This window comes from Rhipicephalus sanguineus, chromosome 7, assembly GCF_013339695.2.
Source record: "Rhipicephalus sanguineus isolate Rsan-2018 chromosome 7, BIME_Rsan_1.4, whole genome shotgun sequence".
In the NCBI taxonomy this organism is placed as follows: domain Eukaryota; kingdom Metazoa; phylum Arthropoda; class Arachnida; order Ixodida; family Ixodidae; genus Rhipicephalus; species Rhipicephalus sanguineus.
In genome coordinates, this window is record NC_051182.1 from 172,325,540 (window position 1) to 172,341,470 (window position 15,931).

At 43.4% G+C, this 15,931-nt stretch overlaps 1 protein-coding gene and 1 long non-coding RNA gene across 2 annotated transcripts in view; both read right to left on the reverse strand.

The window, feature by feature from the left end:
- The window catches only part of LOC119400542 (thiopurine S-methyltransferase-like), a 164,220-nt gene that overhangs the window by 17,032 nt on the left and 131,257 nt on the right, over positions 1-15,931 (reverse strand). The gene's annotated exons all lie outside the window — the stretch shown is intronic.
- Positions 1,897-11,465, reverse strand: LOC119399265 (uncharacterized). The gene is made up of 3 exons (XR_007417061.1): positions 11,361-11,465; positions 2,099-2,188; positions 1,897-2,026 (listed from the first exon to the last, which is right to left on the reverse strand). It is a non-coding gene; the product is annotated as an uncharacterized LOC119399265 (long non-coding RNA).

Genomic DNA, 15,931 nt, shown 5'->3' on the forward strand with positions numbered 1-15,931 from the left:
CTTTTGTCAGGAAAACTAAGATGACTTGCGAACGTCTGTCTGTGAATAGGGGTACGAGGCGCGTTAGCTGCGTGGCATCTTCGTCGGTCGAACATTTCTCGCGCCAATGGAATAGTGCACGCTCTTTTAACTTCGACCTCATTATTGAAATTCGACACAGCAACTTCCGTATGCTTCCGATACTTCCATACGAACAAAAATAAGCAGTGAACGCCACGCAATACTTCAAACAGTGGGGCTGGACAATCCTGAAGTTTAATCTGGTTCCTTCTGAAGTGTTGCTAGGCTTCAGCTATAGGCTCGTCATGACACGGTTGTCTAAACTCCAGAACCGTGCGTTCGCACCTCTCACAGATCTACGGGCACGTCGTCGTTGGCGTAGGGCTTCCATCACTTCGGGCTCTTCTCGCAGCATTCGTTACCTTTCCCGTTTTCTAGTAAGGCAGCATCGCACTAGCTGTGCCAAGCCTCGAGGGATAGCGCAACTGGGTGCCCTTTTTGCTCCTCCCTATTTTTTCCTTCTTTCTTCTCTTTCGGTTTCTTGCTATGTCTTCCATTCTATTTCTTTCTCGCCCTTTCTGTTTATTTATTTTTGCTCTCTCTCCTACTGTTTATATCTATATTGATCTTTGTATTTATTTCTATCTTTTGTGTGTTTCTCTTTCTTTTCCAATATTTCACAATTCTCTCAAATTTTCTCTCTGTCTGTTTCTATAGCTTTCTTTCTCGCTGTCTCTTAATGAACTGGTGGTGAGTAGTGGGATTTGTCCAATTTATGAGCCACATACCCGCGATGATAGCCATTTCTTGGGCTAATTGTTGCCTTCTTCATTCTTAGAGGACCAGTGGTGAGTAGTGAGATTTGCCCAATTTCTGTGGCATATACCCGTTCATGATGATGAGTTTTCTGATAGACAGCACAAATTACAGCTAGCCTAAACAGCCTCGCTAATAAAGAGAACAAAAACATATAAGCTCTTACCTCAGTAAATGCTGAGGTAAATGCTGAGTCGTTTGTCCATTGTCTGCAAAAATGATTAAAATTTGTAAATTTTTAGCCCTTAACCACATACTTGCTGGATAATTCTTTAATATCTGGGGTTTAACGTCCCAAAACCACGATATGATTATGAGAGACGCCGTAGTGGAGGGCTCCGGAAATTTCGACCACCTGGGGTTCTTTAACGTGCACCTAAATCTAAGTACACGGGCCTCAGACATTTTCGCCTCCATCGAAAATGCAGCCGCCGCGGCCGGGATTCGATCCCGCGACCTTCGGGTCAGCCGTCGAGCGCCATAATCACTAGACCACCGTGGCGGGGCATATACTTGCTTGATGAAAAGTCATAAGAACAGGTTTCGCTGGAGCCAACGCATCGACAACTGGTCTTTCTTTCTTTCTTCAAAGCAGCAACTGCATAGCTTAGCGCTTGTATATGTACTAGGCTTTGTACAATATTTCCCAACCACAGCAGTGAAGGAGGAGATGGCAAGTGCATGCGAAAATGGTTTCGGGAAGGGGGAGGGGGCGGAAGGAAATGTAGAGGTGGATACTGAGCTAAGCTGTCGTTCCGAATCGAAGTTTTGACCCACCTCATGAAAATTATGTGCCACTGTCTTACCCAAATTCAACGCCGTGTGCGCGCGCTGCGCATTTCACTTAATATTGAAAGGCTGTTTCGCTAATGTACTGTTTGCGACACAGTGAATATACGAGCATGCGGATAATGTCCGAATCAGTGCAGAGAAAATTACATCGTATATGATGAACGAAATCACTTTCGGTGCATAGGCTTATGCCACCAGAAGTTAATGTCATAAGCTAATGCCACCAGCAGAGGTCACTGATAAACTGTGCCTAAAAACACCTAAACATGTCATAATTTTGGAGCTCACCTGAAAGACTGGAGATTTCGTGGTTGTGCAATAAACTTCTGTGGCCGTGAGCTCATTTTCTTTGAAAAAATCGTCGATGGCTTGCCGTGTGATTTCTACACCAAAGACTGTGTGACCCCTCTCGTAGAACCTGTAAGTGAACAATATAGCAAAGAAGTAAACATGAACCCTTTCAACCAACATACTAAAACTACAGGCTCACCATTTAATTTCACGCATTTTCCCGCACATAGGAATGAAGACACGAAGTTTCTTGGTTGTGGTGAATTCAGCTTCGATTTCTTTAAGGTACCTGAAATCGCCGAAAATCATACAAAAAGGAGTCCGAATGTTTTGCTTTCACCCTAAGATGCACCTGAAGGTAGGTATTCTGATATGCTAAAACACCCCAAATAATTTTACATGTATAGACTATTGTACGTACGCCACGTGGGCGCCGCCACCTTGGGCTGTTAAATGAATATTTTCCTATTTTCGTATCCCGTGAGGCGAACGAATAAGTTAAGGAAACGCCGAATGCACCAATCAAATTGCTTTCATGAGTATGCGCCCACCGTAGCGCTGTTCGTTTTGTTGATCACGATAAAGGATCTGCAAGGTTAACAGCCCAGTATGGCGGCACCGGAACCCATCTGTTAAATAGATATATGCCATGCAATGCTTTTTGTCAAGATATATCTGTGCAAAGCAGATTATATTATCATGCGGTAAATGGTAAATGGGCTCACAAATAGAATAAGAAGCAAAATTCAACTTCCGTATAGACTAGAATTCCATATTTATATTTTTGAAATAAAAATAATTAGCATTGCTTTTCTCAAGTTATGCTGCAGCGGCTCTACGTTGATAGTGAGCCAGTGTGTTGTTTCCGATGGGCACAAGGAGTGCTTGCTGTGGCCTACTATGCACCATAAGGTAGATTAACATTGCACTTATTTCAGCCGTCTACACGGGATAACTGCATATAGCTGTCCCGTAGAAGTACAGAGGGACTCCGTCATTTTGTACATAAACGAAGGAATGCCTTTTGCGTGTTGTATGGCTTTTCTGGGACAGATTACCACAGTTCCATAGTATTGCACACAGTGCTGTATGCTTTTACCTACTTTATTAAGCACAGTACATTAATGTGATTGACCGAGAGCGTTTCGCTACGAATTTTCCACTCTCTCACAGAAGAGCATTCATTCTTCCCTCATCTTTCGAATCACAGAGTACGCTTCACGTTGCCTTCAAGCACAAGCGTAACTGCCTGAATACGGGGACAGCTTACTTTTCTTAAATAGTTGGGTAGGCAGTACTCTGAACCATTTACCGTAATGGCTGGTCAATGAAAGAGATGCAAAGAATAGACATATTAGGACTTACAATCCATGATAATGGCAAAGCAGATTCTAACTTAGCTCACCGAAGGTAAGCAATAACAAGCGTAGCGCACATGATCAATCAGGTCACCAGAAATCAAAGGTTTAATAGAAGAGGAAACGACCAGCCTAGTGTAGGTCTTTATCAGTAGCCACGTAACCTACGGCATTCCGTTCGAAAAAATCTCAACGACACTGCTCAGTCATGTGCTTTAATAGAAACAGCATACAAAACAGCCGGTGGACTACCACACACCACAAGCACTGAAAAATGGCAAGACCTGAAATACAGGAACTGAAAGTGCGGCACAGCAAGACAGCGCTTACCGTGCCGCACTTTCACTCATATAGACACGCCAATGTAAGAACTGAAAATTGTGTACATGGCTGAAGCTTCCTCTAAGGCCAGCAGCAATAAGGACCGGACAGTGCATCAGTAGGCTTCTGTCATACGTAATCACCAAGCTCGACTGTATAGCGTTACACGCGCTAAGATTTTGTTGTTACGCAGCATGCCACACTCGGCTGGCTATCGTCGCTGAAGAACTGCACCGGCTGACTTGCCCTGGGTTTTACGCGTACAGCACTCGATCACATAAAGAGGGGCAGTTGCACTACAATGCGCATTAGGGGCCTGTTAGGTGCGCGGAATAACTGGTCAATGCCTGCGCCGTCCCCGATATTTTCTCGGTGTCTGAGTTGCTCTATATAGGTGAACGCCAATGTCAAATCTCTGCTTTACAATTTTCAACTCAGATTCTTGTCTTCGTCTGCAGAGTACTCCGTCTGGAAGTTCCTCTGCAATAATTGCCTTTTAACTAATTTTCATCCTGACTATTAGGACTTTTTTTTTACAAAGTTCATGCTAATTCTTACTTTTGCATCTAAGCTTGCCCCTCTCTAATCCATATTTGTTAAGTAATCTCTTTGGGGAATTCTTGGGGTCGATAAATAAGCAGCTGTATTCTTATGCCTTGCGGCTGCAGCTTTCTGTACTGTGGCCAGAACACCACAGTCATCATTCAGTACCTCAAAGGCGCTATTTCGTTACGCGGAAACAAAATGCAATGCTACGAGACTCGTGGTTATTGTTTAGTAGAGGCCTAACACCTCATCCTATCTGCAAATAGGAACAGCCGCATTGAAACGATCATATTGTAGCTCGCCACAACGCCATAGGGCCTATTGTTTTAAATGCGAAGCATTTCTTAGCGAACCTCTGGCACTTTCAGCATTTCTATCTACGTATCTATCTAGCCGCCTACGTCTGGGTGCTCTCGTGATCGCCCCCTTAACTTGGTGTAGACCAAAATTAGCATGGGAGGGTAAGAGGACTTGACAAATATGACATGTGTGGTTATGACATGAATAACGTGAAAATCCTGTCGCGTGCGTCGTCAAACCCTTTCCTCCAGACACGTGTGGCACATACCCGTTTACCACCGGCCGCGGTGTACGGGCATGTGCCACAGGTGATTGACAGTTTTATATCTATTCAGGAACGGTGAGAACAGACATTAGTATTTTATATGCGAGAGCGTTAAGAAAAACCGATATCGGCAGCGTTGACCCGACGAATGGAAAGAATAAAAATCAGGATTCAAGCAGGAATCGAACCCAAGCATTCTGCGTGGCAATCAGGTATTCTACCACAGAGCCACGCCAGGTCTACAAATTGGTTTGGAAAAACAGCATATGCAGGCGTAATGTCGGTGCAACGTCAGTTGTGGTTGTGGTGCTGGGTATCGAATTTTACAAGAAAGCAATAGACACTACATACGTAGTCCTACAATACAGGCGTCATATCAGATTAACGTCCATGATTCCAGTGTTGGCTCCGCTTTTAGATCAGACTAATAAGCATTACATTTGTATTCCTCTGATTCAGCAAGCTATTTCACTCTCATGGTTCGGCTCCGCGGTTACTACCTGTCCTAAGTAGACGTACTCCTTTACAACTTCCAGTGTCTCGCCACCTATCGCAAAGCGCTGTTCTCTACCAAGATTGTTCCACATTACTTTAGTTTTATGCATATTAATTTTCAGACCTACTCTTCTACTTTCCGTATCCAGTTCAGTAATCATGAGCTGCAATTCGTCTCTCGCGTTACTCATCAATGCAATGTCATCAGCGAATTGTAGGTTACTGAGATACTCTCTATTGACTCTTATCCCTAGCTCTAGGTTGGGGCTCATTCGGCAAGCATTATCAAATCATGAATGGTAATCTACCACTATCCCTCAAGAGAAAGGTATATAACAGCTGCATCTTACCGGTACTTACCTACGGAGCAGAAACCTGGAGACTTACAAAGAGGGTTCAACTTAAATTGAGGACGACGCAGCGAGCGATGGAAAGGAAAATGATAGGTGTAACCTTAAGAGACAGGAAGAGAGCAGAGTGGGTCAGGGAACAAACGGGGGTTAATGACATCATAGTTGAAATCAAGAAGAAGAAATGGATATGGGCCGGCCACGTAGCACGTCGGCAGGATAACCGGTGGTCATTAAGGGTAACTGACTGGATTCCAAGAGAGGGCAAACGCGTGAGGGGAAGACAGAAAATTAGGTGGGTAGATGAGATTAAGAAGTTTGCAGGTATAACGTGGCAACAGAAAGCACAGGACCGGGTTGATTGGCGGAACATGGGAGAGGCCTTTGCCCTGCAGTGGGCGTAGACAGGCTGATGATGATGATGATGATGATGATGTCTTTGATAGCTTCGACGGTGAAGTTTTATGACGATTTGGCCCCTTTCTCGGAGCTGCAAGCTCAGCGAGTGCCTATAATGACGGAACATGGCCTCGGAGATTTGCGGTAGATGGAGTGCTAGCAAGTCTCAGAGGCCATTGTATACGCATGTCTGCTTGTTTCTACTCTCTCTCTCTAGAAGGTGCGAAAGTTAAAAGTTTTATTTTTACGTTTCTGTCTTTGCCGTGCGTGGTTTGGTTTCGGTTAAAGATTGAGTTTGAAGGAGAACGTCGATTAGCTGCAATACCTGTTGTTTTGTCGGAATTGGATGATGAAGAGCACATTTCTCTCAAGAAAAGATCTTGTTGGCAAAAAGACTACATCGCTCAACAAGAGGCAGAATAAAAAAGTTGCGTCGTCGCGAAAGTTCGCAGTTGCAGTCGCGTAGGTAGAGCGAACTGAGCGAACTGCCCACGCACAAGCCCTAACAAAACGAGAGAAAAAAAAAGTCACCCATGTTGCCAGACCCTTATGACATCGTCGGCTAAATCCATAGACAAAACGAGACAAAAAAGGGGGGCTGTGCTTGTTGCTAGACCTATAATATCACCCTCAGCTGAATCTGCTGGGTTAGACCGGCAAAATCTGGATGCGAAAAATAGCTTGGCATTTTCCGTCCGCGAGGTCCGCGGACGCGGGGTCACGTGGTACGCCGTCCACCGCAGAAAAGATGGATTTTTTCTGCCGTGTGCATACACGCTCACGAAGGACCTACAGTCGGATACTACTTAAGAATTCCAGAGAGGCCCCACCTCGACGACCGAAGCGCGGCAGCCGATCGCCTACGCGACTAAAGAAACAGTTCCGCTCATGTACTTGGTGATGTTCTCGGAAAGGCGGGATCACTGGTCGTCCTGCTCGTGACGTCAATCTAGAGTGCGCGCCCATTGGTGCAGGCTTGCGTGCATCAGTCTTTGAGGAGGAATGCCACAGACTTCTTTTGATGTATTCGACTATAAGGACCTCAACACTTTCAGCCTGCATATATACCATGGATATTGCTGCCATAAGTTCGTGTGATTCGCGCTTCGTTTGTGTCTATATTTTTCATAAGTTAGATTTAACGTGCTCTTTCAGTATCGGTCTGCGATATTCTTTTTTTTTTTGTGGTGGAATCCTTGGGCGACGCTTTTGCTAGCGCGTCGTTTTCGGCAACACTATAAATCGACCTCGCGAGCGCGACATCCAGTCGTGTTGCCGTACAACTTAGTATTTTATTCTCCCTTATTTGAGCCATGGTACTTTAAGAACTTGTTTTTTTTTTTTGCATAAGGTATCTGCTCTGCCTACCCAGGTTATTTTTATTTATTTTATTTGTTTGACAGTACATGATGGTCGTGGTGCAGGCGACTAAAGGCGACATTATGAGTCCCCTTACTAGGCCTCAAGCACCACCCTGTACATTCGTCACACAAAGCAACAACATTGAAAAAAAAAGAAACGAATCAGTACAAGAACATATTGATTAACGGAGGGAAAAAGCTTATAGAAACGTAATATACCAAGACAACGAAAATGGATAACACAATGCACTTGTATCACTACAAAGCACAATGTAAATAATAGAGAGCAGTAGTTACACAGATATATATATATATAAATACCGGCGTTCTAATGGGAATATATATTCAGACATTCATACATGAAAAAACCAGGTGTATAATACTATTATACTATACAAATTGGCCACGTAAATTAAAGGATTCATGTTATATGGAATATAATGCAACTAATTATGTCCAAGGAACTACATCTTTGATTTCTTTCTGAAAGTGGACATGGAAGAAGAATCTGCTACTAAGGTTATTACTTGCGCATGGCTGTAAGAGATGAGGGATTTGCCATTATAACAGCAGCTGACAGTAGGAGGTCCTCGTCTTTGGTTTAAAACAAGCAGAATGCCTGAACTTCTAGTTTCGAATGCTGTTTGTATAGGTTGCAAAAAATCGCGGAGTGTCATTTTTGTACTCCCTAAAATAAGCTCAGCGAGACGCTGGCTGTATATCTCACGGATGCCAAGAATGTGGTCTAATGAAAAACAGGAGGATACGTGTTCATAGTATAACAGGTTGTGAATGAAACGAACAGCTCTTTTTTGCATAAGATAAAGGTTATTAAGATTAGACTGACGTAACTCCCCAAATCAGAACACAGTAGCGCAAACGCGAATCAAATAAAGAAAAGTATATTTGACGTTATAACGACTTCGATAGCAAAGTCCGGTATCTGTTTAGCATACCTATTGATTTGGCTATGTTGTTCGATGGAAATTCTACGTGTGGAGTCCTTCGCAAAATTTCCCTAAATTGCACTCGAAGAAACTTATATTGGCAGACGCATTCCAATACATGCGTCTTGAATGAAAGCGGATGGGATGAACGAAGTGCTTTATTGGTATTGTGAAATATAATAAACTTGGTTTTGTTGACATTTAAATTCAACTGGTTAGTGTTCAACCATTCTTCTAAGTAGTGTAACCACTTGTCGGCGGAATCCACGAGGCGCGGTAAATTAGAAGACGAAAAGAAAACACTCGTGTCATCTGCATAAAGCACTATTTCGGGGGTGTGAGGGATAAAAACAATATCATTAATATATATTATGAACAAGGTAGGCCCTAAAATGGAGCCTTGTGGTACGCCATGCATAATGGTTTCTAGATCAGACTTGACATTGTTGATTAAAACAAATTGGCTTCGGTTAGATAATGGCTCCGTATAAGATTCAACGTTATACCCCTGATTCCATGTCCTGGTAACTTTTCAAAGAGAATTTCACGTTTAATGGAGTCAAATGCCTCCCTAAAGTCTAAAAAAGTACCAACAATGTATAATTGGTTTGCTATATTTGCCAGTAATTTTTCCCGAATATTAAGTATTGCGTTTTCTGTAGAATTGTTTTCTGAAACCCATATTGATGTTGTGATAAGTTATGCGTATGCAAGTAATTGACTAATCTAGACTTAATCACTTTCTCTATCATTTTCTTAAAACATGGAAGAATTGATATAGGCCTATAATTGCTGATATTATTAATAGAGCCCTCTTGTGAGAAACAGTATTTCTAGCTATTTTCATTTTGTCAGGAACTATTCCCGTAGACAATATACTTCCGATATCAGATCGGCGAGTTCCTTGATTGGTAAGGCCTTAATGTTAATAAAACCTGCTGCGGAGTTATTTGTAAGCTCATCTCTAATGGTAAAGATCTCTGAGGGAGATGTTCAATAAAGGAACAGAGTATTCGTCATATCAAAATCGATGAAAAGGCTGGCATTACTGGAATCCCTAGGGCAGTCGAACTGGCCAGCAGTCACAAAATATCAATTAAATTCATTAGCAAGGTCTTCAGCTGTGAAAGTCTTCTCACCTAGACTGATTTGAGTGAGAGTGTTAAAACCTTTTCTTTGGAGAAGATCTTTGACAGTGCACCAAGTTTTCCGGGGGTCAAAGTAAATTTGGGAAAGTTTGTTTGAGTAAAACTGGTTTCTGGCCTTTTTTATTAACTACAGTTAAACAGTTTCTGAATTTTTTGTATTCTTTCCAGTCTTCTACATCTCTGGTACCTAAAAACTTATTGAAGAGTTTATTACGCTTAGAGACGCGCCTTAAAAGAGAGGGTCATCCAAGGCTTCTTAGCCTTTTTGCACATCCGTCGTGCTGTCACCGGGAGCGCTCGATGACAGAGTTTTATTATCTTGCTTAAGAAGGCGTTATATAGCCAATTAGGGTCAGTGTGTGTCTCTCTTAATAGATTATTCCAATCTACGCGAGACACTAGCTCGCGAAAGAAGTGAATGCGATCCTCCTTTATGATACGCATAGTTATATTACTGTTAGAAATGCATTCTGAATAGATAGATGTCTTTGGGATCATGCAATAAAGGGACAACAGGTCACTCACGTCACAGGTTAAAACCCCAGCATTATAAGTATTTTCCGTTGATATTAAGCACAAATCAATGAGAGATTCACCACAATTTGTGATTCGAGTTGGAACGGTGTTAAGGTTTGAAAAGCCACCTGAACGCGATACGTTAGTGAAGTGAGCTTCTAATGGACAGGATTGTAAATGGTTGATATTAAAATCACCCAAAATAACAGCAGGCACTTTTACCGAAACAAGAGCCTGCAGCATAAATTCCAGAAAGCTGAAAAAATCTGCAATACAACCAGACGGAGGGCGATAGACAACGCCCAGAACAAAATGTCTCATTTTAATGAATAACATTTCATAGCTTAGATGCATGACTGAGAAGTGCGGCATAAAGTCATACACAAAAGATTTCTTGATACAGAGCATGTATGATAGAGCATGTTGATATGCTGTAGCATGTATGGTATGGCATAGCATGCTGATAGTGAGCATGGCATTTACTGCCCTTGAATATCTCTCCGAGGCTTTCCGAAAGTATTTCGTTACCTATCAACACTCGGCTTTTTTTTATATCGTTATCGCGTATATGTTGCCGTAGAAGTGTATTTCCTCCAGTAGATAACTTGCGAAACATTACAGTACCTCATTACATTTTCTCACTTGGTCCTGAATGCTAAACGTTATGCGGGTTCATTTTTCTGGAACAGGCTTAGGACTTTCAATTCTATTTTTATTAGATATAAGGCGTAATCAGAAAGATATTTTTTTTCTGTCTAGAGCTCAGTGACTCAGAATAAGTCGCTCTGGTCATCTTCGTCCTGTCGTCACATTAGTGCTGCTCTTGTCTCTCATACACTGCAGCAACAAAAGCTGCTACACGTTGCCTAACTTTGTTCACCGCACTGCTAAAACTATCGTGCAGATTTTCCCAACCTTTTGACTATGAATACAACGCTGGCACAGAAAAGTAACGGAGCGTCAGCATATCAAATACACTTCCGAAATATCCTATGCATTATGTCCGTCGCGGTGATGTAGCGGTTACGGTGCTTTGCTGCTGAGACGAAGGTCACGGGTTCGATCATGACTGCGGTGGTCGCATTTTGTTAGGGGCAAAACGCCATAGGCCCGTGTACTGTGCGATGTTGACGCACGTTGAAGAACAACAGATGGTCTAAATTTCCGGAGCCCACTACGGTGTGCCTCATAATTGTATGGTGGTTTTGGCACGAAAAACCCTCGATATTTTCATTATAGTATGCATCATGTAGCTTTTCTTGTCTTTTCTAGCTATAAAGGTGTCATTTTTCTGAGGCATCGGATCACGAAAGCAGGCTCTAAATAGGTATAAAATTTAAGAAGCCTGCTTCACTAAACAAGCGAATTTACGTACTCTGCAGCCGCGTGTGTAAACCGTAAGCAAAGTTTCCTGTTTTCTTACGTGTATATTGTAATTACTGCATATATACTCACGGGTGAACAGAAGGTCTGTGGAAAGGAATGATGTGGTTCGCCCAGCGTTGCGTCCAGTACTCGACACCGGTGGTCTTCTGAAGCGACATGGCGTTCGGCGTAAACAACTGCGGCGAAAGAAATAGAGCAGTATATATGAAAAAAATCCACATTTTATCTTTTCGTCTACTTCACATTCTTCACATTTACATCATAGTTACTACGAAGAACATACTCTATTTTCCTTGGCTTTCTTGTCTGTTAGTTCTAATTAATATTGTGTCTAGCAAAGAAAAACGTGCCCTTAAAATTTCCCCTCTTTCGTTCATTCGTAGTCAGGCTCTCGTTGTGGCGCACTGGAGGCCTTCAGGCAGTGTGCGAAGGCTCAATATTTAGCTGCCACCTCGTAAAAAGACCACGTGCTTCGTGAAGCCATCAGGCAGAAAAAGTGTTCCACACTCGGCGTCGGTGTTTCTAGCGGCTCTCACTAACGCTCCCAGGTATAAATGGACATATATACCCCGCAAAGTGGACCGGAGGATGACCGTCGCCGTAGCTGAGTGGTAGAGCATCGGACGCTTTATTCGAAAGTGGTAGGTTCGGTCCCTGCCGGCGGCAAGTTAGTGAGCGGCGCTCACTAACGCTCCCAGGTATAAATGGACATATATACCCCGTAAAGTGGACCGGAGAATGACCGTCGCCGTAGCTGAGTGGTAGAGCATCGGACGCTTTATTCGAAAGTGGTAGGTTCGGTCCCTGCCTGCGGCAAGTTACCTTTTAGTACACGTTACTTTCGTCACATCTACGTCTAAATTACTACAAATAACATACCCTATACTTTCCATGGCTTTCTTGTCGGTTAGTTCTAGTTAGCGAAAAAAAAGTAATGCCGTGGGAGATGCTCAAAAATACGTTATTAACAGTTTTTTCTCTTTAAGGTCATATTTTCAGTGTGATTTATTACTTTCTGGTGCGTTCGGATCAAATAAGCGCCTCACTTCAATTGTAACCCGAATGGCATCTGCCGTGCGAAATTACAGATATTACTTCGCATTTCCTTTGGTGCTTATAAAAGTGACCACCATGTTGCTTGCAGAACAAGGTATATTGCTTGTAAACAGTTCGTGAATTTGAGATAGTTTAAGCTTCTTGAGCGGCGGTCTGCTATTAGCCAAGTAATCTCGGCAAGACAGATGGTTGATAGCGTCTTTTGCAGGTGTTTTTGGCTTCGATGCTCGAGAATTGAACCCATCGCTCTCCTCTCCGCAATATAGAAATTATTCATGCAGATAACTTTGAAGAACACAAGGCAAGCACTTCATAATATTTCAGCCTAGATAATAAGCTAGCTTCAGAAAAAGATACTCTAAATTGACTCAGAGCCATGCGACCAATCAGGTAAAAGTGAAACCTGCCAAGTTCAAGAAACCCCTTCATATTACTTTTGGAGACTACGAAAGGGCATTCGGCCTTGCCAAAATGCCATCAAATATAGAAGTACTGGGTCACCAAGAAATACTTCAGACATGTGAAAATAAGAGCAGTAACTCTCGACAGATATATAGAGACATAATAATCTTTATTGAAAATCCCGGACAGGTTAGCCTGGCTTGCTACTCCGGGTGTCGGGTGATGGCTATGGTATATACAATGAATCGCATATACACACAAACAGTACGTACAGTCAAATACGCACATATATACACAAAAGGGTCAGTCAGTCGAAAGGGCCTTCTCGGCCCGTGGCAAGACAGCAGTTGTGCGATGCGCAACACAAAAGCGCTGTTGGTGTTTTTGAGGAACACTCCACTCAACCAAAGTTTGCGACTGACTCTCCCGGGAGATTCTACAGCCACCTCACGTCTGTACAAGGAACGCCACAAAATCGAGACTAAGAAAGGTTTCAGGCAGAGGGATCATCTCTAGCACTTTGTTCACAGCATGTTTAGAAAAAAAAATCTTCAGATAAGTAGATTGTAAGAAGTAGGATCAGCATTAACGGAAAATATCTCGACAAGTTACGGTGGTCAGACCACATTGTGCCTTCCAGGAGCGACGGTGTTGAAGTGCAAAGAAAAAGCGATGGACGAGCCAAGGTGAGGAAGAATTAAGGCAGGAATAAAAAGTAACTTTCAGAAAATGAAAGTAATGGTAAGTAGCTGGGCGAATGAAAAACGATTCACCTTCAGCGAGGCCCTAGAATCTGTGCAGATATATGTGTATCTATACTCGAACTCATCACTACCGTTCAGCACTACCAAGGCGATGGGGTGTAAGCAAGCCACACGCTTGCGCAGCAAAACATAATTCGAGGTATAATTACCTTGCAATTGGCAGGGTTAAGACATTTGCGCTTGTTGGGCGCTTGTTATGTCACATCGATGGCGTGGTGTGTTTACTTTTCGCAATTGATGTTGCGTGCCTTTCATTGCTGATACAGAGTGTTAATGCGGGTTTGTTGTATTGCTGTAACCGTAACTGGCGGTAACTGTGGTTACAAATCAACATGGCAGTGCCCGTGCAGACGCGACCGCCCGCTTAGATCCGAACTTGCACCTCCTATTCGCCTACTGCGCTGGCAGCAACAAATAAATGGCGGAATGAGCCATTGCTCTGTACCATCTCACACTGAGGACAACGCGTAAGGTACATTTTATCTTCGTTTGCGAGATCAGCTGCTTTTTTTAGCCACGCCTGCTAAGCCTAACGCGCCGAGAATGTAATAATGCTTCTCGGAATTAGCGCAATATAGCCGCGAATACATTACTGTCGTAGTATGAGCTCATTAATCTAAAGCAAATACAAGGGCCAGTTTGTAACTTACGGGTCACACAGCACAGGATAACGACTTGATAAAATCAAAACGAAGGGCACCAGATGCGATGGCTACAGCCATATTTGCTTTCATTTTTTCCAATGCCGTCTGCTCGCTTTAATAGCCCTACACGTGCGAGCAGAGGGAGACGCTGAGTGGACGACGCGACGCAGATGAATACATATGGAGGGGCTAATCGGCCTTCCTATTGGCTAAGGGACCCTGCAGCCTTGACAGTGCTAAAGCGAACTTCTGAAATAGAGTATAGGCCAATTAATAATACTAGTGCCTACTTCTGAGAAAGAAATTACCTGTAGAATAAGAATGTGCTGCAACACACATGGCAGACATTGCCGAATCCTCACAGGCAATGTGCCGCTGTCAGTTGAGCTGCATTATATTGCAATATACCACTTCTAACGGCCGGAACCGAAACTTGAAGGATAACCAATGAAGTCAATGGATGGAATAAAGCTCGCAATGGAACGAAAAATAATAGGTGTAAATTGAGACATAACAACAAAAGAAAGTAGATCATAGAACAAACAAGGGTTGCGGGCATTCTTGTTGACATTGAGAGAAACACAAGACATGGTCGGTTCAACTAATGCGTTAGGAAATTAACCGATGATCAGCGAGAACGACCGCATGAATCCTCACAGCGTCGGCACGCGATCCAGACGCCACTAAGCAAACCTTTGGAACTAGTGGATACCAAGGAATGGTAAACGCAGTGTCCGTTGGAGAGAGTCAGACTTGGTGATGAAATAATGGAACTGGGTGAAACAAGCACCAATGAGCTGGCTGTAAGGTACACTCCTAATCATGTCCTGCTTAAAGCGTCAGTTTATAGCCCGGAAAGGAGGCGAAAAATCTAACGCCTATAGACTGTTTGTTTAGCCGGCACAACCTGTAGGCGGCGCCGCCCGTAGCCGTCCCTCGGCCTAGTAGCTTTCTCAGCGGCTCATCTCATAGGCGGGACTCAATATAGGCCGGAGATTTTTCGTCTCGAATCCCGTCTAGTTGAAGGCCGGTAATTGGCCGCGAGATCGAGCGGAGTCGCCGCCTGGCGGCTACTGGCTGAAGCGCGCCTAGTGTGGATTGCTCCCTGCGTCGTCTGCTAGCCACGTCGTGTTTGCATGTGCGCGTGCGTCCTGCACTTTTTCAAAGGGCGCTTTGTTCTGTTATGTTAGCGCGAGTTTAACTGCTCGTACGTATACCTATCATGGTGTACAGAAGCGAATGAGTTTGCTCGGCTGCATGCGCATTAAAATAAGATCAGCCAGTGCGACATTTGAGAGGGTTTGTATCGGTGGCGTACCCTTCGTTCGCCAGAATCATTTCAGTGTTGGTGCCGCTTTCTGGTTCAAGTACATCCTAAAGTGCGCTTGGCATAGTCCCAAACATGAGGAGCATTAAACAGTATGTGAAGGCAACGTTTTGGTGACTCGCTGGTAAACAAAAACGAGGAACTAGGCCATGCACTTTCGCGTTGTTGTTAGGTGTATAGCTGTGGCACTGTAGTTTATCGATTATGCAGTAAGCTTTAGTTGTAGTTAAGATGTCTTTTTATTGTACGGTCGTGATCCCACTACAGCGAAATGTTTCTATCAAGTGAAGTCTGACACTTCGGTACTCAAACTGTGCCCTAAAAAACAGACAAAGGAATGACACGGCAGCAATAAAACGAAGATGCCGCTCGCAAATTTAACTTGGGACGAAATTTATGTGGAACAACCCGTGTGCTTAGATGTAGATACACTTTGAAGTACCCAAA